Source organism: Canis lupus, chromosome 36, assembly GCF_048164855.1.
Source record: "Canis lupus baileyi chromosome 36, mCanLup2.hap1, whole genome shotgun sequence".
In the NCBI taxonomy this organism is placed as follows: domain Eukaryota; kingdom Metazoa; phylum Chordata; class Mammalia; order Carnivora; family Canidae; genus Canis; species Canis lupus.
Window position 1 is genome coordinate 24030711 of NC_132873.1, and position 27835 is coordinate 24058545.

Sequence of the window (27835 nt, forward strand, 5' to 3'; positions counted from 1 at the left end):
GGGTGTGAGTTATGGGTTCAGGTGAGTGAGTGTGTGTGTATGCATGCTTCCAGTGTTCATGTCTGTCTCCCACTCTTGTACTTCCAAAGTCATTTGAGTTATTCTCAAACTCCTTCTAGGCCTAGAGTTCCTTTTGATCTTGGAAGAAGATGGGCCCCTTGAGCTGGTTAGTGAGGGGCGGAAGGGAGGTCGGTCAACATGTGATCTTTCATCCAAAAGTTAGCTTTATTTTTCTCTCTTGATTCTCTGGAGAGAAAGAATTAAGACTGAAGATACTTGTTGATAAAGAAGATTTGTAGAGAAATTCATGTAATGTGTATAACTTTAGAAAACATGGACTCAATACCTAAGCCCTCTAAAGACCTGCAGTATTTTCTGAGCAATATCATAAATTATCTGGAGGAGACAGGACGTGAACACAATGGTAAAATTCCCATTTTTCAGAGGGAAAAACTGAGGCCAGTGGTTGTTATTTGGCTTGCTGACTCTTAGTGGGGTAGAGATCTTGTTTTTCCTGGCTCAGTTTGAGGTGTGGTTCATTTGCCTATCCTATTCTTAAACACCTCTTGTAAAATCACATGTCATTTCTGCAGTTATATTTAGGATATAGGCTGAAATACTGTATAAACGCCCCATGAAAGAACACTGAAGTCTGCTGCCCCGGGAATTGTTATGTGGGTCTAGTATCATATCATTCGCATTATCTAGATTAGAATGTATCACCCACTTCAAAGTTGGTCTAGAAGAGGGAGCCCATTGTGCGCAGGGCCAAAAGGGTATAAAGGGTATTGCCTCATGGTTCCCCTTTGGGTGAAGAACTTCTTGATATGCAGAAGGCCGTGGAACTTTCGTTCTTGTTTGAAAACACTTGTAACTGGTAACTGTGTTGAAACGCAGAGGCTTTCCCACGCCCTCACCCCCAAAATACCTTCACAATGTGCTCTCTTTTCTTTCTTAGAATTTCATGAGAAGTATCTGGAATTGCCATCTGAAGGGAATGTTTGTCACAGAACTGCCTAATCTTTAGATGTGTCTAAATGCAGATGTATCTAATGAGCACTTTCATTTTCCTTCTTACATGGAAGGGGACGAGTTTCTCTGTTGAGCCTCTCACTTCTGGTTTTAATCTGTTTTTAGCTCCTTGATTAGTGTGTGGCTTGGGAAGGTTGGAGCTAAGCCATTTATTTGCCGTTCACTTCTGGGGGGGAATGTTTGCACCCCTACTTTTTAGTATGCAGGGCTGTGGTTACCCTGAGTTTAGGTTAGCAGTGACTGTTGAATGAATGAATGATCCAGTGCCAGTTTCTGCTGCTGTGTCTCCTCCTTCCCGGCCGTGATTCTCAGTTCCTTAACTGTTTACCTTCTTTCCTCATCCTGGAATCTTTACCACGAGGATACGAAAGATAGGACGTGATTAATTTTTTTGTTATATAAATAGCCCGAGTGAAAGGATCAGTGGTGGAAAATATTGCCAAGTTGTTTTGGTGGATTTTTTTCTAGGTAAATATGTACAACCAAGAATTGTGTAAAAAAAAAAAAAAAAAAGAATTGTGTGACTGGGGGCACCTGGGTGGCTCAGTGATTGCCTGCCTTTGGCTCAGGTCATGATCCTGGGGTCCTGGGATCGAGTCCTGCATCAGGCTCCTTACATGGAGCCTGCTTCTCCCTCTGCCTGTGTCTCTGCCTTTCTCTCGGTGTCTCTCATGAATTAATAAATAAAATCTTAAAAAAAAAAAAAAAGAATTGTGTGACTGATAGCTCTGTGTGTTGGTTCATGAACAGACCTGAAACAGCTCCCTCCCCTCTCCAATCAAGAAAATAGGACAAAAAAAGAAACAATTGCTTATTATCTTTTTTCTTTTCTTTTCTTTTCTTCTTTTCTTTTTTTTCTTTCTTTTCTTTTCTTTCCTTTTCTTTTTTGTAATTGTAAGAGTTTAGACTGGCTTTAACTGGGACAGTGGTTTAAAGACTTGCATAGGAAGTGACTGTTAATGTGGGTTCTTGGTTTGAGTCTCTAACTTAGTTGAGCCCAACGGAGGCAGAGTAAGATTCCCAACACTGATGCGGGGTGGACAGAAGGCTGGGCTACCCTGGGCCATCTGCTGATGCTCCTGAGCAGCTCTGCAACATTTTTACCCCCAACTTCTACCTCCAAAAGGGTTTTTGCAAACTGTGTATCTCTTTGCACAGTTTCTAGGTTGACATCTGAAGTTTTCCATCATAAAGTTAGAATGGTGCAAAGGATAGAGTTCCTGGTAGAAGGTAAATATTGACTTTTAAAATGAAAATGTTGTATTGCTGTTTGAGTTGTTTTGAATGGAATTTATTTATTTTATTTATTTATTTTTGTTTTTTTTTTTGAATGGAATTTAAACACTAGTGTGATTTGATGTGCTCCGTCATCACTTATGAAACGCACAGGCACGCACTTCTTTAATAGTTGGAAATTTTACATTGTTCCTTTTTCTCCTTGAACTCATAATTCCATTCAACTTCCTCACACAGAATTTTATCCAAATATAATATATTGAAAACCCCTGGTGATCCTGTTTTTAATTTGCAATAAAAATATGATCCTAGGGTGCTAAGAGTTAAATAACTTTCTGGATTGAGTTTATCTTTGTAATAATTATTACACTACCATGTATCAAAACATAAATATATTGCAAAGACTGATAAATCATTAAGACATGTTGAGTCAGTCATTCTTATCTGAAGTGTGTTTATCTCTTGATGAGGCTTGCTTTCTTGTCTTAAGTTAGTTTATGTATTTATGGATACCCTCCATAACTTATTTGCCGGAATGATGAGTAAAGAAAGTTAATTGAAGGAAGGGAGGTGTGAATTCAAGGAAGTTGTCCTGACTCAAGTACCTTGAATGCTTTCTTTGCTACCAGGACATTTTTACACCTTAGGGGCAATTCCCTTGGTCAGAATCAGAATGAGTGAGAAGTAAATCTACCTTTTGAGGGAAGATCATGAAGAGGAGAGTGTGAAAAAACAGCAGCATGACTCCTCAACCACAGGCACCTACCTTTTAGCAGTGTGTGCCTGCGGAAGCTGGGGATCTGGAACATGATACCCACAGAGCACCCCGTGCCTGCAGACCTCTCACAAAGTCTTCATGGATTCCAGGGGTACAGGACTGCCTTGTGAAGCCCATAACTCTAGAGAGGCAACCCTGGGGGAGCTGATGTCATCGCAGCTGGTGACCTGCATTCCCATGCCCTGATAGTCCCGTCAGTTGGTCAAGGATGGGCCACTGGGTCAACTCCACTGTGAACGACAGACACATTGGTCAAGTCTCATAGGCAGTAGAGATCGCCTTTGAAAACATATGTTTGGAATTATGAAAAACTAGGCTACTATGTGTTAAAAGTTTGACTTTTAAATGTAAGGTAGAAAGATATGCAATAGGTCTTTATATACATTCTCACTTAAAACATGTTGGAAATTAATGAACCATGAGTTCCAACATTTCCTTCATGGTCTCTGTGTTTCTGTAGGACAATTCTAGTATGTAGATACTTGATGAAAAGTCGGTTTTGTGCATATGAACATTCGAGCAGCTTATTTCTCCAACATTTGAAGCTTTATTTGGTGTTCATGAAGACTTCCTCTCAGGCATGTGGAATCAGGTTTCTGTGTGCCCTCCTTATATTCCACTCTGTGCAACTGATTGAATAATAGCAGGATATTTGTAATGGTGTTCTTCCTTAGATTTTAAAATTTAATTAGAATTTGATGTATTCAAAAGTAGTTTCTTGTTTTAAAAGACCAGATCCTGCTTTATAGCTGATTTTTTTGGTAAACCAGTTGCTTGAGGGAGTACATCTGACAGCTTCTTTGGTTTGTTTGTTAATCTCTGAATTAGCTAAGAAGTCCCCTGATTTCATGAATTGAAAAATGATATTATATCTGGACAGTTACTTTGCAAAAAAATGAGGTGGAATATCTAGATATAAAATTCAAAGTGATGTACCTTTGCATGTGTGTGTTGAGTGGCTCTGTCTGGCTTTTCTGTGCAGCGCTTCACCGGCATTAAGAATGGTTCTTCAGAGAGAACGCTGGGACCTGATGACTAGAGTTGCTGGTTCCTCTCTCCCTCAGCTCTAGACCAAACAGAAACATGCATTCTCTGCCAAGTATTTTGTGACGTCACAAGGCAGGCCTTACTTACAGCACCGTTGGTTTTTCTTACACGTTTCCTTTTCTGGCTGTAGGAGATTTAACCTTTTTCTTGACTATCCTACCCCCTTTTTTTTCAGTTGGAGGCTCTCTGTTATTTTATATAGGACATCTAGTGGCATAAAATCCTTTTAAAAAATAGAGTTTAATTTTTAGAGTAGTTTCAGGTTCACAGCAAAATTGAGCAGAAGGGACAGAGTTCCCTTAAACTCCCTGCCCACCCCTCCCATCTACATCCAGAACCAGAGCGGTGCGTGTGTCATGTCCGTGGACCTGCACTGGTACTTCATTATCGCACAAAGTCCATAGTGTACATTAGGATTCCCTGTTAGTGTTGTACATTCTGTGGGTTTTGATGAATATTTAGTGACATGTAACCACCATCATAGTATGCAGAGTAGTCTTACTGCCCTAAAAATCCTCTGTGCTGTGGCCCTGCTCACTCCTGGCAACCACTGATCTTTCCATTGTCTCCATCATTCTGTCTTTTCCAGATTGTCATGTAGTTGGTTAGATTCTTTTTCGAAAGGGATGTAATGGGATAAGAAAAATTTTGGAACTTTCAGAGAATCTTAGAGTTTCTATTACGTGGCCTTTTCATGCTTATCGAAGTTAGATATTTTCCAACAGTTTGAATATTTTCCAACTTGTTTAGCTTCACAAGCAAAAGAGTGCTTTGCATTGTTTAAAATCAAATTAAATATTTCTGAGAGAAATAAAGAGAAGCATTAAAAAAAATCAAGGTGGGGGAAGTAGAAGGAAATTCTTTCTATCCATAGGAATTCCTTAAAGAGTTCTTTAAGCCAACTTTGGTTGCCATTTTGATAGCATTTAGGGAGATCGTGGATTAAATAAAAAGACCCTTCCTTCCTTCCTTCCTTCCTTCCTTCCTTCCTTCCTTCCTTCCTTCCTTCCTTCCTCCCTCCCTCCCTCCCTCCCTCCCTCCCTCCCTCCCTCCCTCCTCTTTCTTTCTTTCTTTCTTTCTTTCTTTCTTTCTTTCTTTCTTTCTTTCTTTCTTTCTTCTTCCTTTCTTTCTTCCTTTTTCTTTCTTTCTGATTTTATTTATTTATTCAGGAGAGATACAGAGAGAGGGGCAGAGACATAGGCAGAGGGAGAAGCAGGTACCCTGCAGGGAGCCTGAGTGGGACCCAGTTCCAGGACCCTGGGATCATGACCTGAGCCGAAGGCAGATGCTCAACCACTGAGCCACCCAGGTGCCCCAAGAGATTGCTTTCAGATTGAGAGAGCTGGTATTCAATAGAAAATGCTCAATATTATTACAAGGTGGAACTGGAATCTGTTGAGGCAAAAGATGTTTGGAAGGATAATGTGCTTTAATAGAATCACTGGAGAACTCTTGTAGAGCAGCAAATATAGACCAGCTGCCGTGGTCAAATGAAGTGTTCTCTTCTTTGTGCAGAAGTGGTCAGCTTACCATTTTACTTTATAAATTAAGGTAGTAGCACTATCAGACTCCCCCAGAGTTAGCTGTGGGTCAGACATGTCCTGTGGGAGATGGAACGATTGAAATTCCTTGCAGTGGCACTCAGTGATAAAGCTGGCAGAGGGTTCCCCAAGGAGACGACCCTGAAATCCCTTCTTTTCATCAGAATTCAATATTGTATCATCTTATTGATTTCTCTAAGCTCTGTACAGGTTCTATGTCAGCCGTAAATGGGGTTTTGTGTTTTCTTTCCTTTTTGTTTTTCTATAATCCATTTAACCAGGGTTTATTTTACAGGAACTTGTGATGGGGGCATGCCCAAGATAACAACAGGCCAGGTCTTCGGGGCTGCCACACTAGGCTGTTAAGAGCATAAGAGACTCTTGATTGAGAAGAAAGTCATAAAGTCACAGAAGGATATAGGTTCTTGGGAAAGTAAAAATCTACTTAGCATGTTTATGAGAGAGGAGTGAGAGTCATTACCCCATTAGAGCTAAGCATTAAAGATCCGCATCCAGTTGGAATATTTCCCGTAGTTTGGCAAGTCACTTTAACCCATGCCTTCCCACACTTTGAACCTGTTTTCTCCAGTTGCTCCATTGCAAGCAGGCTGCTGTGTAAGGATCACAACCCAGAAGAGGAACGAGTGGGAGCTCCATGCCACAGGTCGTATTTTATGCCATTGGACCTGCTTCATTGATTAACTCCCGGCTGCCATGGTCCCAGCCCTATTCCTGTAGCAGGAGGGTTTGTGGAACTTGTTGGAGGACATTTTGCAATGTGAGCCGTCAGGGGCCACAGGCCTTATGTAACTCAAACTCTAAGTTTTCATCACTTCCTGTGGATTGTATTATAGGTGGATTGAGGGATTTGACTAGAGTCTAGTGGGTGATACTTAAACTCGCTCAGCAGGTGAAGCTCCTGGGTGGGCTTTGAGATGCACAGTGCTTGGAGTGCCACAAAACTGGACCACCCCCACATGTCTGTCTTATGAAAAAAGTCTGCTTCATAGTAGAAAATAGATTTCTGTTGTGAGTGTTGCTGGTCTTTATATCTTAAAATTTAATAACTTAAAATTGTGTACGGAATCATTTCTAGGATTTTGTTCCAACACACACACACACACATAGTTTTTGACTACATGCCGCCTTAATTTCTTGTTAGGTCATGTGGTGCCGGGTGTTAAGGTTTTTAGAGGAACTAATGGGCAAGTTTACAAAGGAGTAAACATCCTATATCATTTAAAAAAATCATTATCATTATGTTATTAATTTTTCCTTTTGAGAATTGGGAAAATAACTCCATTGTTTGATTTTCATGGTGAGGCAACTTGGACCTGGTTATAGAATATAATATGCATGTGTTGGGGGGTTAGAGTTGGAAACCTCTAGACCAAATTGCAGGAAAACCCCGAGAAATCCTGAGAGCCTGTGAGAGACCCAAGGGACCCGTGTTTTCCTCATGCGGTTCTTGGATGTTGCTTGCAAATAAATGCATTTCACTAAAGTGAGTTCCATCTCTTAATGTCACAAGGCATAGATGTCTGTCCATGTTTGGAGGTACTTTGGGGGTCGATCTTAGACCAAGTGACCAGGTTATACATTTGTTCATATGGGGATACTTTATTTTCTCAAGAAAAATGTAGATACATTACAGTATTCTTAATTATAGGAAAACATCTTAGTTTTAGTTTGCCTGTACCCTTCAATCTAGCAAGGAGACAATGTCCTGGACCTTACTTGGAGATGATTATCTGACTGTCTATTCATTTTCTTTTCTTTTTTTTTTTTTTTTTTCATTTTCTTCATCTTGGTGAGTGCGAGTTACCTCGCTTAATTAAAGCTGGAAAGCTGTTGTCAGCCGTTGTATAAGGCGCCAGGGCCTAGGTAATTCACGTCAAATTTCTTTTTGAGGCTTGTAATTTCCAAAACCAGCAATAGGATGTGAAGTACGCCTTTTCCTGAATCTAGCAGCAGATGTGTTTGTAAAGTGAGGAAATGGTGAGGCTACCTCGCTAGCTGTACTTGGAGGGATAATGTGATGGGGTATAGTTTGACTGGCATTTCCTCTATTAAAGAAACGCAGGCAAACTTTTTCCCCTTGGGATTGAAAATGTATATATTACTCAAAAAGCCTCCTGGGGATCGGAAACTGCTACTTGCTGCTAGCTTTCCCTTGTCTTCTTCCCAGCAGTGGAAGGGAGGCTTAAAATGCAGTAAGCTTTCTATAGCATGAGACTTGGTGCTGGGTGCTAATTCCAAACCTGTGCTCTGTCTAAAAACCATACAAAACGGCTCTGATACAGATGGGGAAACTGTCCTGTTGCCCGTGCTTTCCAGGGAACTGATGGACTTGGAGACGTCAGAGACTGAAGAGGTTTGGTGAGGGACCTGCTGGGGTGTGGAGTTTGAGCGCTAAGCCGAGCGGTGCATAGAAATAGGCGGGTGTCAGGTAGGCCGCAGGTGTAGGAGTTTGAGGATGAGTCTGGCATTTGGAGAGAGGTAGCTTACTGTTACCATCTCTCTCTCTTTGTCATATATGGGGGTTGGATGGAGGTTCTCACTCTGCAGGAGTGGTTTTGAGGGGGCACCCTGAGCCCTCCAGATGACTACTTGGCCAGTTAACTTGTGGTGCTCTGTATCTGTTTAGAAACTTTTATTTTATAATTCTCTTAGGAGAAGAGTCCCTTGTAGTTTTGTTTGAAGAGAAGGAAACATCCCAGGAATGCTTCTGTAGAAGAGTATACACTTCGAAGCTTCACTTGGATTACCACCACCCACGGGAGAGGTTCATTTCTCCTGCTAGCACATGGAGACTGGTGAAGGAGGTTGGGGACCCCCGTCTCAGAGCTTGGGTGTCCTCCTCTGACACAGCCCAGGTGACGCCAATCTGTACTGGTTAACTTTCCTTACAGTGAGGCCTAATAAATTTTAAAGGCCCATTAAGATGAATTCCCCCAGGAACAATCAAAATGGCACACAATTCATTTTTTTTCCACCAATAAGTATTTATTGAGTCCTGTAAGACTTCATGTCAGTCTCTGGGCAGAGCTCCTAGATAAAATCTTTCAATACCTGTTGTATTGGAATTTTAGTATTAATCTTCGTGTTTCCATATAAAGCAATTCAAGTAAAAAAATGAAGAGTGAAACAGTCCCTGACATGATATGCCTTTTTAATTATAGTAAATATTTGATATTTCCCTACAAAAGAATTGTGTTCTTAGTAGAAACTCAACTATTGAAAGTGCAACGAAGGACACCTGGGTGACTCAGTCTGTGAAGTGTCTGCCTTCGGTTCAGGTCAAGATCCTAGGGTCCTGGGATGGAGCCCCGCATAGGGCTCTCTGCTCAGTGGGGAGTAAGCGTCTCCGTCTGCCCCATCCCCTGCTCGTGCTCTCTCGCGCTCTCTCTCAAATAAATAAATGAATTTAAAAAAATCTTTAAGAAAGTGCAACAAATTAAGTCCTTGGATGACAATACTTATCAAAGATACTTATATTTTAATCATTTATGGAAATGATTTCTCAAAAAAAGCTTAATGTAGCAGTGAAATCTTTGGGATCCTTGTTCCCAAAGTAGATTTTTACAATTACATTTCCCTCTTGCAACCGTGGTTACAGCAATGAAGGAGCAATAAGAGAGGGGCGGGGAAGGTGAGGCTTGGGAACTCTACAGGCTTGTGTAGGGCAGGGCAATGTCTGATGAGGGAGGGGTTCGGATTTTGGTGTGGAGAGATTTCCAGTATTGCACTATTTCAAAGAGTAGCTCAGTGATAGCAGTACTGTGTCGCTTAACCCGGAGCCAGATGTGGCAGGTTTTTTTGAAGGAGGAACACCATTAACGACTGCCTTTCTTGCTCTGCGCATCTGTCTATGGACAATATACTGTGTCCCCAGTTCACTGAAAGGAAGGGGACGTTCTTCCTGGAAGTATTTTTAGGAGCCTGGAGACACAATGTTGTGAGCAGCAGCACCAGGGCTTAAGAATTAATACAAAGAAGATTCTAATAGTCAAAGACTTTTTCTTTTCTTTCTTTCTTTCTTTTTTATTTTATTTATTTATTCATGAGAGACACAGAGGGGGGCAGAGACACAGGTGGAGGGGAAGCAGGCTCCATGCAGGGGGCCTGATGAGAGACTCGATCCCAGGACCCCGGGGTCACGACCTGAGCCGAAGGCAGACTCTCAACCGCTGAGCCATCCAGGTGTCCCCTAGGACTTTTTCAATAAAGAAAAACAAAATCTTAGCCGGAGAGTTTTAGGAGGATAGTATAGCAGGCGGGAGTGTTGGGAAGAAGAAAGAAGAAGCATGTCGGGAGTGGATTGGAACAGCAACTGTTGGTCGGTGAGTTAGCCGGTTAATCGGCGGCGGAGCTGTGTGTATCGAGGATAGGGATGCTCCTCGGCAGCTCTTACTTTTGCAGCGATCAAGTCGACCAAAGAACAATTCCTAGCCCAATGCAGGGTCATCGGTGCCGCCCATCAGGACCCCAAAGGTGGCACCGCAGCGCAAGGCCCCCCACCCCCTGCAGCCCCCCGTAATCCGCCCTGACAGGCCCGAGGCTGTGCAGTCAGCACCGAGGCTCTGCGTTTCCCTGCTGGGTTTGTGCTGCAGCCGCAGGGAACTGGACACAGATGTGCTGCTCTGCTCCGTGGAGCGTGGGCGATGGGGTGGGAGCGCATCCCAGCCCCCACCAGCCACCTCCAGCCATCCCAGCCACCTCTAGCCACCTCCAGCCACCTCCAGCCACTTCCAGCCTCCTTCAGCCACCTCCAGCCACCTCCAGCCACCTCCAGCCATCCCAGCCACCTCCAGCCACCTCCAGCCATCCCAGCCACCTCCAGCCACCTCCAGCCATCCCAGCCACCTCCAGCCACCTCCAGCCATCCCAGCCACCTCCAGCCACCTCCAGCCATCCCAGCCACCTCCAGCCACCTCCAGCCACCTCTAGCCACCTCCAGCCACCCCAGCCACCTCCAGCCATCCCAGCCACCTCCAGCCACCTCCAGCCATCCCAGCCACCTCCAGCCACCTCCAGCCATCCCAGCCACCTCCAGCCACCTCCAGCCACCTCCAGCCACCTTCAGCCATCCCAGCCACCTCCATCCAGATGCTTTCCTTTTTGTTTCTTGGAGGGACTGCTGACTGAGGTGAGGGGGAACCTGGCCCCCTTTCTCTTCCTGCAAATCTTTCTCTCCGTCGCCGGTTTCCTGTCTGTAGCCTGCACACCGCCCCCCGGGACCCAGGGGTATTTTTCCAGCCGAGAAATCGCCTCCTACGACTCTTCGCTTAGACACTCATTAAGCGGTTCGAGGCCCTGGGGACCCAGGGACTTGGCAGGCGGGTCACACGCTCGGGCTAAAAGAGAGGGCAGTGCTTGGACAGCAGGAGGAGACTGAGGTGGCTTAAGGACGGAGGCGCCGCGTGGCCCGAAGTCCTGGGGAGGACCGGACTCCTGGCGGTGAGGGCTGGGGCGACGGTGACAGAGCGGTCTGCAGGGGACCTGCCGGTGCTTGGGGTTCATGGCCCCGCGGGGGCACGTGGAAGCCGAGCCGAGACCCCTGGACTGGGCTGTGGCCTCGGGGGCCTCGGGGGCCTCGGGGCTGGAGGATGCGGAGAGCCCAGGAAGGGATGCTTCCTGAAGGGCTGCCTGGTGGAGGCTGTGCAATGTGAGCTGCAGTGTGGTCATGCATTCATTCATTCATTCATTCAAAAATCATAAAGATTTTATTCATTTATTCATGAGAGACACAGAGACAGGTGGAGACCCAGGCTGAGGGCGAAGCAGGCTCCCTGCAGGGACCCCGAAACGGGACTCTATCCCGGGACCCTGGGTTCATGACCTGAGCCGAAGGCAGATGCTCCACCACTGAGCCCCCCAGGCGTCCCTTGAGCTGACTTTTGCATGCCTCACACTAGTCTGGTGACAAACCGGGAAGAAGGACAGAGGGGGCGTTTGGGGCGGAGGTCAGCAAAGCCAGAGAGAAACCTGTGTGCAGGGTTTCCAAGGGGCGACTGGCCTGGAGCAGAGGGTTTGCACAGGAGCGGCAGGAGGGGGTCGCAAAGCCTGGGCTGTGCGTGTCCAGGCCCCTGGAAGCCGCGGTGGGTTTGGATTCCGTGCAGGACCCTGGAAGACTCGATTGGAGGGCGAGCGTGTGAGGTGGGCAGGGCTGTGTTTTAGGGCACATAGTCTAACTGCGACATAGGGCACATAATCTAACTGCCTTAGTGACTGCCTGGACTGTGCACTATGGTTTCTCGGCCATCCTCCAGGTAGACGTGCATTCTTCTTGTGCACAGGCAGGCTCCCTGGCATCGTATTAGGAAGTGACCCTCACGGTCCTGTTAGTTGGGAGAGGGAAATGCTTTATCACCTTCCCTTAAATTCACAGGAGCAATATTTCTTTTTCTTTTTCTTTTCTTTCTTTCTTTTTTTTTTTTTTACAGGAGCAATATTTCATCAGTCTTTGAAATGTGGGCTGAGTGGTAGATATGCAGTCGTCCCTTAAATACAGCACTGCTAAGCTCAGCCCTGCAATCATGTGGTTATGAAATATTACCCAGCCTGAAACCATACGAAAAAAACCCTCTTAGTTAGTCTGACCTGCTCACAACACACCATATGAGAACCTAACCTTAAAAGGGAGGTGGAGAAACTGGAGACCCACTGACTGCACCAAATGCAAATGAGAATTCCATGTGTAGAGATTCTTCTTTCAGGGCTTTTAGCATATATTGCCCTTGAATGTTTGCTCCAGACCACACCACCTGTTTCTGCTCCGGATGTTTCCAAGGCCAAAGATCTCTGCCTCAGAGATTTGAGGCACTTGCTTGCTGTTGACCCACATGTCATCCTTGAGGGAGGGAAATGGGTGGAGGGGAAGAGAAGATGGGCAGAGGGGCCTTGTGGTCTTTCTGGTTAATGACAGCTAGGGCCAGGAAGCAGCGCCCTCATTGGAAATCTTCCAGAAACGTCTGGTCTCCTGGCAACGTGCCTGGAAGTTAGGGGTGGCATAGGAAGGGGGTGTAATGCATTGGTATTAGTCTTGCTCCAGCTCAGCAGAAGAGAGATTCTGAGTGCCCACAATAATGGGTGAAATGGTTGGTTTTGCCTTACCCGCATTTCCTTTGCCAAGTCAGCATAAGGCTGGTTCAGAAGAAACCTGGAGTTTGATTTTGACTGGTTAGCACCAGGGGGCTGAATGTGGCAGGTAAAACCAAGATTTCATTCAATGCAAAAGCCAGGTGCTCTTCAAACTGGACCTGGGGTTGCCAGTCATAGTGAGAATAGAAGTCGGCTGAGGGAAGGAGTAACGTAGAACCAGTGAATTTTCTTTAGGGTCCTGCAGACAGAGAAGTGGCCTTTCAGCTGTCTCTGACCTGGGGAACCTCTTATCCCTTGTGACATATTCTGACTTCCCCTTTGATTCACTAATGTCATTTCACAGTCACAAAAAGTGAAAGTCCTCTTTTTTCCTTGTCATTTTGTTCTCATTTTCCATGGGTGTGTAGTAGCCATGACATGATGGCTTACAGACTCCTTATTCCTAAGTGATTTGACAAATCACTGATTTAAAGACTATATGGAACCTTCCCTTTGTTATTAGGGGGGCCCTCCGTTGCATGCTGTGATTGCTCCGCTCCCAGTTCACCCTCTCAGCTGCTCACCTTCATCTTTCTGCCCCCCACCCCTACCCTGCCAAATGGCTCTGGAGACATTCCAAGCAATGGATCTCAAGGCGTGGTTCCCACGTCAGCAGAATCAACACCTGGGGAAATTGCTCAAAATGGAAATTTTAGGGCCCTACCCAGGATCTATGGCACTGGAATCCCTGGGGGTGGGCCCGGCCTTCTGTGTTTTGACAGGCCTCTTAGGCGATTCTGATGCATGCTAAATTCTGGGTGTTTGAGTTAGTTTTTTTTTTTTTTGGGGGGGGGGTGTTTGAGTTTAAGAAACACTTATCAGTTCAACCATTGATTTATGGAGAGCCTTGATCTTTCTCTTTGCAATGATAAAAATACGTTTTCCATCTACCTGGATGTATGTCCAAGTTGTAGACTAGAAACAGAATCTGATGCATTTCATCTTCATTTCTATTCATTGTTGACAATTTCTGTATTAGAATGGGGAAGCTTGGCACTTTGCAATTTAACAGCTAGTTAAACACCACTTAACCCCTTAGCACCAGCCGATTGCTTTTCCTCCAAGCGTGTTTCCGTCCCCACCTTCCCCACCAATACCCTCCTGATTTGTCCAGTCACTCACTATTAGGCTAATTTGCTGCTCTGGGAAACAGTGTTAAGATGACTCTCTGATTAGGTGGGAATTGATTAAACAGAAGCTGCTTTATTCTGTTGCTAGATCAGTGGAAGCAATGAGAAAACTCTTAATTCCAAGCCTTCTTCCATTTTGCTGTTGCCTCAATTAGGTTGCTTTCCTGTGATTCGAGGCTCATTAGCAACAGTGACTCCCGAATGCCTATTCTCCTCTTAGAGTCTTTCCAGCATATGTGAATACTGTATGCTCAGAATTCCTAATAATGATGATTTCTTGTTGTCCTGAATGCTGGTGACAGGCAGATAGCGAGATGAAAATGCTGCTTTTGGATAGAAATCCCACTTGCAGAAACTCCCTGGGCCTTCTCCCATACTCACCTCCCTCCCACCTTCCTTTGGGCCAGGTCCTGAGTAGTATAGCTGGATGATTAAGCCCTGTCCTCTGGGCTGCAAAGTCTGAGATTGAAACCTTGAGTTAAGTTACTGGACTTCTCTAGGGCTCAGTATCTTTTTTTGAAAGACCTGGGCAGGAAGAGTGTTTACTCCAGAGGGTGGTTGTGGGGAGTTTTGATGGAGATCGTGTATGTAGGGCTTCTGCAGTAATGGTCCCCAGAGGTGAGGCTCCCTCTCTTGCTGTTTTTCAGACCCCCTGCTCTAGTACACCTTCTTCTAGACACCACTTCTAGGCTGGTGTCTCTTTTTCTTGACTTTCCATAGCACTTTGTTGGTTTCTTTTTCTGGCACTTAACAATTCTGTGCCTGATGGTATAGGTAGAATTTTATACTCTTCTTTTAGACTGTGAGCACCTCCAGGCTAGGTGATGGCTTGGTACATCCTCTCTCCTCGATCGTTGTGGCTACCAAGCCTGGATGAGCGTCATATTCACCTGGTGAGCTTTGAAAAAAAATCCAGATTCCTGGGTTCTAGCCCCAGAGAACATTCTGGTGAGTTAGAATTTAGAAACCTAGATTTAAAAACAAATTAATTTATTTATATTTTAAGTAATCTCTTTGCCCAACATGGGCCTCGAACTCATGACCCTGAGATCAAGAGTCATATGCTCTACTGACTGAGCCAATCAGGCTCCCTTCCAGGAACCTAGATTTTTTTAAATGATTGCCATAGATATTTCTGCTGTGGGTGGATCTCAGACCTATCTCAGTTATAGATAAATTCTGTAAGGCAGTAGTTTCCAACTCTATCAAAATTCAACATCCCTTTTCATACATTTTGCAACATCCTCTTTACTTCCTGAAATGAAACTCATAGATAATAGACCTTACTTACACACAATATTAAAAAAAACCCCAAAAACATAAGACTCCAACTGTAATATAAAGAAGAAACATGAAAATAATTTATAGCTTGTATTTTAACATGTGCACAGGTACATTAGAAGTCATAATGAAATAATCAGATAAATTAGGTTTAAGAAACAGCCAACTGGATATTATCAATAATTATACATATAAAGCTTTAGAAATAAGGGCTAATAAGCCTTTTTTTGTACATCATTAAGAATACGAAACTATAAACGTAGACTAACACAGGTGTGTTATAGAGGTGACTCATTAATCATGAGTGACATTCCTAAAACTGTCATGATTTTTGGAGATAGCAAAAAATTCTTGATGAAGTTCTGAATAAAGTACGCCTTTCTCTCCATTCATAGGGTAATCAAATTCCTAGCAAATTTAGTGTATTTAAAACCAGACAACATATTTTTATGAAATGCAGAGTTAAGATCTAGACTCAGATAATTATATAAACTTCATTTTTTCTCTTTTATGAAAGTTGTGTGGGACGTGGGGCAGTCTACCATCAACAGAGACCTTCTGGAGTATCGTAGGAGTCTAGCATTTCTGCTCCCTGCTTCCCAAATGCCAGCAGAGCCCTGCGGTCATTGTAACAACCAGAAGCCTCTTACCTGGTTCCAAGGCCTCAAGGGACAGCGCCACCCACCTGAGAGTCACAGCCACAGTGATAGAAAAGCCTAAACTATCATCAGTGCATGGGGGCGGGGGGGGGGGGGGGGGGCGTGACCTCTAGCAGGTTGCCCCAGCCCCAGGATGTCGTTTTTTGTATATATTTGGTGAATATGAGTAAAGTACCAGACTTTGAATATGTGAAATAAATGGCATGTATGTTAAAAAGAAAAAAGCAAACACAAAAAGACAACAACATTTATGAGCGTAAGTTTTTTTTTTTTTTTCTCCAAACCAGAATTGGCTTTTGCTCTTAGTCTCATTATGGAAACCCTAGGGTAATTAGAACTGCAAGAGAGCTTCATTGCACCTTAGGTTCTCTGGAAGCAGATACCGATGTGGAATTTGGGGAGCAAGATGCTCACTGGGGGGCAACCCCTAGGAAGGGAAGGAAACAGGATTTGGTAGAGAGGCAGGCTGCAAAGGCGTCTGCCGACCTGCTGGGAAGCCTGGCAGTGAGGATTTGCAGTCACGGTGCCCTGCTCTGTACCAGCACTGCTGGCCTCTGGCCCCAGAGGGGGGTGGTCACAGGTGGAGAGGCAGGAAGAGGTGATCCCAGGGACGCTGCCCTCTGCAGCTGAGGGGGACCCTCAGCGTGCGGCCCGCACCCCCTGCAGCCGGGTGGCAGGTCCTTGGCAGGGAGGGATGTGGTCACGGCCCCCCTGGGCCATGCCAGGGCCTGTGCGTGTCCTCACGTGTGCCTCCCAGCGACCTGGGGCGGTCGGCGCCCTTCTCATTCCCATTGCATAGATGAGGAAACGGGTTTAGAGAATTTTCCCTCGCTTCCCTGGGTTAGGGACCTCACCGGCGTCTCAGTGAGGCCTGGACGACAGGCCTCCCAAATGCCAGGTTCCCTCATTGGTGTCCTTGGGCCTGGCAGTTCCCCTCCCTCCCTCCCTCCCTCCCCTCCCTGTGGCTGGTGTGACGTGCTGTCCCCACGCGGGGTGACGCACCCCAGCTGCCGAAGCCTGGCTCATTCCTACTGTTTCTTTTGTGATTGGTTGGGTAGCTTCCAGGTGGATTAGCACGGTGAGGTGGAAATATCCGAGTCCTTTTAAATTCCCAGCTTTTATCACTTGATCAGCTTAAGGACTTCATTGAAAAAATCCTGGACGTGCCCGACTGCTGCTTGTTTTGTAGTAAGATTTTCGTTCCAGGTTGTTTCTGGCCTAGACAAGGGCATTTGATTTAGGGGCTCTTGGAAAGAGCGCCTCGGGCCTTCTGGCCATCATTTCCCAGGCCCGAGCTCACTGCGGCGCTGTTTTTAATGAAAACTGGAAGCAAAGTGAGTGTCCATCAGTAGGAGAAATGGTTGAGTAAATCACAATACATCCACACTATGGCATATTATGAAGCCACGTACTGAGCCGGGGGAAGGAGTGTCCATAACAGACTGTCTTGTGGATAAAAGCATTTATGAAATCTTTAGAATCATGTCACCCGGGGAACCCGAGGGGTCCCCAGGCAGCCGGCGCCCGCCAGGCCCACTGGCCTGCTTCCCCCTGGTGCGGGCGGTGCAGCTGGGGCTCTCAGTGGCCCACTGAGAAGGCTTTCACATCATTTCCAGGTCTCCCACGGAGAACCCCTGTCTTTAATCAGAGGCAAGGCATTTCTGCTACTATGTGTTGGAATAATTTTGGCTTTTTAACAAATCAGATGGGAATGACTACTAGGTATGAGGTTGGCCTTAGGCGAGTCCAGTGGATCGTAAGCCTTATTAACTCCGACAGATGAACTAAACACAACAGGACCAGACTTCTTGGTAGGATTGCTTAATGCTTTTGAGGCTAGAATTCTCTTAAAATAACTTAATTTTTAAAAATTACACTGTAACAATGAAATGTCCCATCCTCTCCATTGTTGTCACAACCTTAAGGACATCAGTAGTAACAGTTGTGTGTGTTTCCTTCCTTACCTTTTTTTTTTTTTAAAGATTTATTTATTTTTATTTATGATAGAGACAGAGACACAGGAGGAAGGAGAAGCAGGCTCCATGCCAGGAGCCCGACGTGGGACCTGATCCCAGGTCTCCAGGATCGCGCCCTGTGCCAAAGGCAGGCGCCAAACCGCTGAGCCACCCAGGGATCCCCCAAGCCACCCAGGGATCCCCCTCCTTCCTTACCTTTTGCTGTGCTTATTCAAATGTGGACAAATATATTCACCTGCATGCTTTTCCCCCTTCTTTTTCAGTAAAAATAGGATTCTAAATATTTCATAAACGTCTTTGTCCACAAAACAGTATGTTATGGACACTCCTTCCCCCAGGTCAGTACATAGCTTCATAATATTCCATGGTGTGGATGTATTGTGATTTATTCAACCATTTTCTCCTACTGATGGACATTCAGTTTGTTTCTAGTTTTCATTAAAAGCAATGCTGCAGTGAACATCATGAGGTTTTTTTTTAAGATTTTATTTATTTATTCATGAGAGACACACACAGAGAGAAGCAGAGACATAGGTAGAGGGCAAGCAGGATCTGTTTGGGGACCCCAACATGGGACTTAATCCCAGGACCCCGGGATCACGACCTGAGCGTGAAGGCAAATGCTCTACCACTGAACCCATCAGGTGCCCCCACCATGAGTTTTAATAGTACTTCTCCAGGTGAATAGGGAAGTGAGCAAGACAGAGATGCTCCCTGCTTTCTGGATGTTTGCTATTGTCGGGGGAAGCTGTGTATAAACAGGTAAAACAGTACATAAAATAGGAAATAGCAGTTTGAGGTAAGGAGTCTGAGAAAAACAAAGTAAGATGCTGTATTGGAGGAAGGGCCTCTTCCAGAAGGTAAGTTGAAGCTGAGATCATGGGATTGAAGACCCAGTCCTTTGGACGCCTGCAGTGAGAACAGTCCAGGGCAAGGCGGTTTTTCTCTTGTCCTCGGGTCATTCATTAATGCAGTTTGCCAGACAGCCTTCTGCAAAAATTGTAGGGGCTCACGCTCCACCCAGCAGTGTCTCCAAGGCCGGTTTCCCTACACCTTCTTCAGCTTTGGGTGCTGTTAGTTTTTCGAAATTTTGCCAGTCCTAGACAAGAAAAATGGACATTTCCCTAAGTGCTAATAAAGTTAGACAGCTTTTCCTGTGTTCATTGACCTTACACATTTCTCTTCCTTCAATTGCTTACTCATTGACTTATTTGTTGCTTATTCAATGACTTTGCCATTAAAAGAAATGGGGTTATCTGGCCTCTTCTGACCCGTGGAAGCACTTTGTCTATCAGAACCTCATATATCTTGACTTACTTCCTTTTCATCTTACTGCTGCTTCTTCTTTTTTAAAGATTTTATTAATTTATTCATGAGAGACACAGAGAGAGAGAGAGAAGCAGAGACACAGGCGGTGGGAGGGAGAGGCAGGCTCCTCATGGAGAGCCTGATGTGGGACTTGGTCCCAGGACCCTGGGATCATGACCTGAGCCAAAAGCAGATGCTCAACCACTGAGCCACCCAGGCACCCCTCATCTTACTGCTTCTGAGACTTCTTTCCTTCAACTTCAGAGAGACTCAGTCCTCATTAATCCGTAGGGATTATGGATCAAAGGCCTTTGGTCTATGGGCTTTTCAGAGGCCTAAAAACATGTCTGAAAATCAGGGAAAAAAACATTTTTATTGGCTTCTTGAATACTTAAGTAAAACTGTACAATCAAAGGTAATATATATTTAATCAACCCCCCCATAAAACATAACTTTATGTTAACTAATAATTTACGACTCAACTCAATCTATAGTTATTTATAATTCAAATAAAAGTAGCATTGGGGAGCGTGGGTAGCTCAGTCAGTTGGGTGTCAGACTCTTGATTTTTGGCTCAGGTTGTGATCTTAGGGTCGTGAGACAGATCCATTTGGGCTCCCTGTGCAGCGGGGAGTCTGCTTGAGATTCTCTCTCCCTTTGTCCCTCCCCACCAAAATAAATAAATAAATCTTCAAATAAAAGTAATGTGTATTTAGCGAAGGGAGGTGGGTATATTTTTACATTTTTAGATGCAAAAATGGTCTGTGGCCTCATAGGTCTTAAGCCACCTTCAGATCTCCCAGAAATCCCCCTCCCACCCCAGTTTGTAAAAAGAAAATATTCTCTCTTCTACTTGTCTCTCAAGTTCCTTAATTTCTCCTTTTCTGTGCTATCTTTAATTTTTCTGCATTATTACTTCCTGGTCACTTGGAGGTCTGCATTTGGGCTTCTCTCATGTGCCACTGGACTGATCTAGCTCATTCTCTGATGGCCCCATGATCCTGCTCTCTCCTTAGCTCGGAATTCTCTAGAATGATTGACTTCTCTGATTACTCCCTTCTAGAAGCTCTTTGACTTCCTTGGTTTTGCCCATTTTCTCTTAGTTTCCCTTCTACCTTTCTGATCCTTCTTTCCTCAATCTCCCACTTCCTAACTCAACATTGGTTCCTCACAAATCCTTTCCTACTCTTCTTCCTTGACTAATTTCAGCAATGCCTTTGTCTTTAAATACCCTATTTGCTGTATACTGCCTCTAATCCTTTGTAGAGGAAAAAAAATGTATAAATCTTCAAAAGAATCTGCACACTGCTCCAACCACCACAAACTAAACAAAACAAATCTTAAAAGATATTGCCTTAACACAAGAGAATATTTTAAAACTGTGATTTGCAACCCATTACTGGGTTGTGAATGTAATGGGCTATGATTGCATTAAAAAAATAGAACAGAAAATATCATCTTATTATCATGTGTGGTAAGATATTGTTTCACGAAACTGTTGTTAAAAATGTATAGTTGTGTGTGTCAGAACTCACCTCATAATTGGGCCTCGTAAAAAAAATTCTGAGGAATCTCAGGATGGCAATGGCAGGGTGCTTTACCAGGAGTGGGGCTGCTCTGTGCTTGGGCCCTGGGGCAGCTGCACCTTGCACACCCATGAAGCTGTGGTTACATGAACTGGACTCACGTGTAAAATTATTTTCTTAGGGATCCCTGGGTGGCGCAGCGGTTTGGCGCCTGCCTTTGGCCCGGGGCGCGATCCTGGAGACCCGGGATCGAGTCCCACGTCGGGCTCCCTGCATGGAGCCTGCTTCTCCCTCTGTCTGTGTCTCTGCCTCTCTGTCTCTCTCTCTGTGTGACTATCATGAATAAATAAATAAAATCTTAAAAAAAATTATTTTCTTACTGTGGGTCACGGCACATAAGCTTGAAAGCCACTGGTTCTCATGTAGGACAGGATCAGCACAAAACGGTAGCTATGGCCCCAAGAGTGGAGTAGCTGCTTCCAACCGTTTGCGTTCAGGTGCTCCTCCTCGGATCCACTCCCCTCTGGCTCGCAGCTTTCTTTGTTCCCACCTGCCTGGGCCTAGTTTCTGCAGTCTTGGTGCCCAGTTGCTTACATCTGGTGCCAGTATCTCGGCTTTCTCGCCTTCAGTTGTCCTCTCCTTGGCTTGGTTAGCAAGTCTGGGGGACGCCCGTCCTGGGGGCTCCTGGGGAATGGCTTGGACACCGCCTCTAACAAAAGCCTAAGGTTTCTCTTCCTTCCAACTCAGATGTCTCTCCTCAGCATCAGTCTACTTATTAGTTCCTAGAAATGCTACCTGGATGTCCCTTCTGTGCTTCAGACTCACTTGCCACCTCACCTTTGCACCCCCCTCCAAACCTGCTCTTTCTCCTGTGTTCGTTGCTTTGGTTAGTGCCACTACTGTTTACTCAGTTGGCCAAGCCCAACACTGAGGGCAGGGGGTGTTATTCTTTAGTCTTCCATGCTTCCTTGTTCTCTACCTCCTCACATCCCATCAGCTGCCGAGTCTTGTCAGCTTGGCCTCCTACATAACTGCTTTGGGTCTGTTTTTTCTTCTCTGAGGCTAGCAGAGAGTCTGGCTCCTGGGCACCCTGGTCCTCACCCACATGCCACCCTGGGCTCTGACCCTCCGCCCTCCACCCCTGCTCCAGCCCCAAGTCCCCTCCTCCAAGTTCTTGGGCTTCTCCTGGCAAGCAGTGGCCTGGCCTTCTCTCCCTGGCACCTGGGGAGATGCGCCGGGCAGGACATTAGTTACCAGAACAATTGCGGGTTGTTACCAGCAATTAGTGGATGAGTTCAGGGATGGCAGATGCCTGCAGTGTGTGGGACAGTCTCTGAAACGGGGATTGTCCCGCCCAGAATTGCGGAGAGCCACCCTGTTGAGAAACAGCATGGTGCAGTTGCATGCCTGGGTCCTTTGTCCCTACCTTGCCATTGGCCCGAGATGCTCCCCCTCCACCTCTGCCTGGGGAGCGCCTTCCTAGCCTTTGAGTCCCAGTTGCTTGTGTCTCCAGGGGAGCACTTCTCTGAGCGTGGCTTTCCTTGCAGGAAGGCTGGTCTTCTCCGGCCTTGGCCTTGTACTACTGGCACCTAACACGATGTCATGGGTGTGCGACCAGGTAAAGAGGGTGGGACGGCTGAGGTCAGAGAGACCGAAGCCTTGCAGGTGTGTAGTTGTTGGATTGGGCTTTACTTATTACACTTGAATTTTGAATTTTGTCTCCTCCCTCCCCCACCTCTTCCCCCCCCCCCCTTTCTCAGTTGCAGCCTTTCTAACTCTGGCATGTGCTTCCTCATTACTACAGATTGGCCATCTTCCATGGTTACAGTCATCTGTGGTTCCTCGAGGCATCTAAGAATTGAAATAGATCTTGGCCATCTTTGCTTGCGAGGTGTGATTGCAGTAGTTACAGCTCCTGTTTCCACGGCAACAGCCTTCTGGTAATGAGTTGAGTGCTTTTCTGAGTGGATCTCCATTAGGAGAGAGAGGAGTTTTAGGTCTTGTGTCTCCATATTCAAACTTTCCCTGCTTTATTGCTTATCAAAGGCCAGTTTACGTGAGAATAGGGCAGGGATAAAGTAGTACTCTGCTCTGGCAATTTTGAAACTTTTTATTGAAGCAGACTATGCATATTGAAGAGAGCACATATAATAAGTATGGATCTTTGCGAACACACTCATGGAAAAGTACCCAGGTCAGCACCCCAAAATTTTTAATGGTTTTTCTTGGAAATCTTCAATTTTTCAAAAAGATTTTATTTATTTATGAGAGACAGACAGAGAGAGAGAGAGAGAGAGAGAGGCAGAGACACAGACAGAGGGACAAGCAGGCTCCACGCAGGGACCTGATGTGGGACTTGATCCCAGGAATCCAGAATCATGCCCTGAGCCAAAGGCAGGTGCTCAACCACTGAGCCACCCATGCATCCTTCAATTTTTTTTTCCTAATGTGCAGTTTATAGTTTAACAAAGAATCACATTTCTTTCCCAAACAGATCTTTTTTTCCCCACTCTTTATATATATATATAAATAAATAAATATAAATATAAATATAAATATATATATATATATTTTTGAGTTTGATTTGCCAACATATACAGATGCTTCCCCTCATGCATTGTCCTTTTTTTTTTCAGAGAAGGGAAGGGGCAGAGGGAGAGGGAGAGAGAGAGAATCTTAAGCAGGCTTGACACCCAGTGGGTCTCAGTCTCACAACCCTGAGATAATGACCCAAAATCAAGAGTTGGATGCTTAACCAACTGAGGCACCCAGGTGCCCCAAGATGAGTAAATTTTCATGGCATGTATGCTTCAGCCTGGCATAGAAGGACTTCAGTGGTCTCCAGACTCTGGCTTATCACCTAGAACTGCCAACTGGACAACCGTGTTATTCCAGGGAATAAATGTGTTGACTACACTGTAATGCATGTAGAGAAATGTTTGAGAGATGTATATAGTCTCCTCCAGCTCAGTCAGTTGTCTCTTTGATGAGCCTTAGGTTTTCCTGCCTCTGCACTCGCCATATGGCAATGTCCTCTCATTGGTCAGCTGTTGGGGCATTTCAGACACCTCAGAGGCCACTTTGCCATTTGGGCATGGAGAAGGGGGTGATTGGCAGCCCTGTGCCCCTCTTTTCCTGTCATAATCTACTGGGTTCCTCAGCTTTACCACAACCTGAGATAGATGACAACCATCTGGAGGCCCTATACCATTTTGGCTTTGAGGATTTAAGGGGCTCCACCCCTAACTCTGGGACTCGGTGTAAAGTCTAGTCTAGTTCTGCCTTTGTGTTCCATGTTGGAAAACTGGACTTTGATTTTTGTTCCCAAGTTACAATTTCTATCTTGTACTTAATTCTATTGACTCTTTCTCAGTTCCTCCCTTGGTGACTTTAATTCAGCTCCTCTGGAATAGCTTCTTCCCTCGGAACGCCAGTGCTGAGAATACAGTTTCCACTCCCTACAGACTTCTCTGTACTTCTAGTGTTTTGTTTTAGACATCCCTACTCTCTTCCTAGACCAGCTGCTTACTTAGATAGCGACCAGCTGTCTGGGGCCATAACTTCCAGGATACCTTGCCTAATGCAACAAGTGCCTTTTAGCCCTTGGAGATGCCCTACTGAAATACTGTGAGTTCATTTAGTACCCCTGTTTGGATCTTGGCTGTCTGACCTGTTACCTATCTGGAACTAGGTGAAGAATCAGAAAGCAGTCTGAAAAACAGAGCTTGTAATCAGCAGTCTTAGATGTTACAAGGTCTAAGGATTACATTCTCTACTCCTAGGAGAAGGCCTTGGGCCCCCACTTAGAGCTTTATACTCTTACTTAAGACAAACTGCTGATAAGTTGTGATTCTCTGGCTTTTAAGTGTACAATAAATTAGAAACAGCCAATTATAGGCTGTTTATAATAGGGAGGAATGACAATCCAATAGAAAGAGAAAATATGATAAAAGCCTAAAAGAGCTGAAAAATTACATAAAATATTCTGGAGTGATTTAGTATTTTAAAGCATACTAAGAGCATCTTTGAAATACAGGGTGGTACCCTTTGCTATTGGCAAAATAATGCTACTATAGTCCCTATAGTCTTCTCAAGAAGGTAAGAAAGGATGCTACTGTATATTTTAAGAAAATTTTCATCTGAAATGGCTAAAAGAAAAGGCATTCCCACATTTATAAGTGCAACATCTCTATTCCTCCGTCCACCTAATATTTAATGAGCACCTATTACGTGCCAGGGACTGTTCTAGGTGCTGAAGCTTTATTACAAGGCAAAACACAAAATCCCTGCCCTCTTGGAAATTAATCTAGAAGACCAGGCTATCCAGAGCAAGTGATTCTCCATGACCTGCGAGGATCAAGCTTTTTTTCTTTGTTATTTTTAATAGATCATATAGGGAGTTTTTCTGTGTTGTGAATAGATGAAATGGAAGAGAGCTTATTTCTTAGACTTTCAAAACTGTGAATGTTACGTACCATGTTGAAAGTCTCTTTGGAGCTTGACTTACCTAGTTGTTTCACTTTTCATCACAGCAGGAAGTAGGAGGTGTGGCTTGTTTTTTTGCAGGTGGGGAAGTGGTAGGATGGAGAAGTGTGATGACTTGCCTGATGCTGTACAGGATCGGTGACACTCTTCAGTGCCCAGAGTGGAAGATTTCCCACTCCCAAGTTCAGGTCCCTGGATTGGGACCATCATTCAGTTTGTATAAAGAAAAAGTCCACGTTCTAAATATGAAAGATGACAACCAAAATGGAGTGGTTTGTTTGTGTAATCAGTCCTAAAATGAGTTCCTCACCCATGGCTTCTGGGTCAGAGAGAGGACCCGAGACTTGCTTCTATATTAGTGGCTTAACTGGCTCTCTTAAGGATGTAATTTCAACCGTAACTTTCTTTTCTCCCCCCTTCCCTCTGGCATGCTTATTGAAAGCTCTTAGCTGTTATTTGAGGCTTTCCAAATGATCAACAATGAAAAAGCTACTGCAGCTTTTATTTTGGTCCATCATCAGAAAGGCCTGAAAGATGGTGATGTTTGGTGGAAAATTCTTTAGAGGGTCACCTCTGGTTGGTCCCCTGAAAGACCGTTCATCCTGGCCAGGCGGCTGCCACCCCTCAGGTTCCACTCACCTGAGCAGTCACTTTGCTATCAGTGCACAAAGTCTCACGTACAGCTTTCTCCTCGCCTGCATCCAGCTCTGACTTTCTGCCTAGAGGGGGAATGTTTGATTTATTACTTGTTAGTGAAGGTAATTTCTGCACAGAGTTGTTATCTATGCATACACTTTACATTCCAGACTGTTGTTAAAAAAGATTTTATTTACTTATTCATGAGAGACACACACAGAGAGAGAGAGAGAGAGAGAGAGAGAGAGGCAGGGACCTAGGCAGAGGGAGAAGCAGGCTCCCCGTGGGGAGCCCGATGTGGGACTCGATCCTGGGTCCCCGGGATCACGACCTGAGCCAAAGCCTCAGCCACTGAGCTACCCAAGTGTCCCCAGACTGATTTTTAATGATCTCAAACCAAATATGCTTTAAATGTTATTAGCCCTTGGAAGATGTGATAAGATACTTTTACTTCTGGGATTGAATGTGTGAAAACATAGATGGTTCGGGTTAGAACTCTTAGGTTATCCTGCTAATACAGCCAGAGGTTGAAATATTATCAAAAACTTTTCTTTTTTCCCTCTTAATACCATGGAATTACGTGCTCCCTCAAGTGTTAAAGGAAAGTGGTCCCCGTTGGTTTGCGGTATCCTCATGGCAGCCTTTAATATGCTCTGTTCATAAGGGTCTCAGTGATAACACTTTCTGCGTATGAGAAATCTACACCCAGGAGTTGAATCACAAAACCAAACCCTCAGTTATTTTTCATTAGACAAAGCAGAGGCAGTAAAGGGAGGGGGGGGAGAGAGCGAGCCCAAGCTTTCATTTTAAAAAAGCTTTTACTTGAGTGTGTGACTGTTTCTGTGACTAAAATAAGAAGAAAGTACCTGGCGTGTGGAAGGGGTTAATGGTGTGTTTACTCTTATTTGGGGTTTTGGCTAGAGTGAGGCCCAGGGTTGATATTGGCCAGAGTCGCTCTATGAGGACTCTGCTCCGCAGGAGGCTCCCTGGGTTTTCTCAGTGTTTTTGGCTGCTGACTCTTTCACCATTTTTGTCATCCAGCCAACCATCGTTTTCATCCTGTAAGTGGTAATAACTATTAAAAAACTGAGAAAGTTTTGTGTCTCTTAAAGCAGATTGTGTAAAACTATTCTTAACAAGAAAGTCTTTTGTGGGGGTCACCTGGGTTAGGCTTCTGACTTTGGTTCAGGTCATGATCTCAGGGTCCTGGGATCGAATCTTGCATCAGGCCCTCTGCTCAGCGAGGAGTCTGCTTCTCCCTCTCCTTCTGCTCCTCCCCCACACTCATGTTCTCTCTGCCTCTCTCTCAAAAAAATAAATAAAAATCTAAATAAATAAATAAATAGACTTTCTTTTTTTAAAGAGCAATTGTAGGGTCCTCTCAAAAATTGAGAGAAAGATACAGAGATTTCCCATACACCACCTGTCCCTGCATGGGCTTAGCCTCCCCTTTTATCAGCATCCCCAATGTCCCCTGTGGAGTAATACATTTGTTACAACTGATGAATCCACACCGATGCATAATTATTATTTTTTGAAGTTTTATTTATTAAAAAAATTATTTTTGAATTATTTAATCTCCACACCCAACATAGGACTCGAACTCATGACCCTGAGATCAAGAATCACATCATGATCTCTCCTGACTGAGCCAGCCAGGTGCCCCCACATTGACACATTATGATGTAATTTTTTAAAAAAGAATCTATGCAATCTAACCTGGTAACTTTATCCTAAGTATTTGGTCCAGGTGGTCTGCAAGAGGCAAAGATGAAGTTCCTGTTTTATGGATGATGTGAAGTGTTCCACTGCCCAGACACGTCCTACCTTTTGAGGGAGGCATGCTGGGTACAAGATGAGATCTTTGTTAGATGGATGAGATGGATGCTAGGCCAGAAGAAAAGACTTTCTTCTGTGAGATGCCCAGCTGAAGGGTAGGAAGGGGACAGGAACACTTCCTGTTCTGGGTGACTTGCTGTACATCTTGATTTGGGGGATTGTGAAAATTGATACTGACAAACAGAGAGATTGATTTTAACATCAAACTAACATCAGAC

General features: G+C 44.8%; 1 protein-coding gene across 14 annotated transcripts in view; it reads left to right on the forward strand.

Moving 5' to 3' along the window:
- Positions 1–27835, forward strand: part of ANKRD44 (ankyrin repeat domain 44) — a 361909-nt gene that overhangs the window by 16607 nt on the left and 317467 nt on the right. The gene's annotated exons all lie outside the window — the stretch shown is intronic.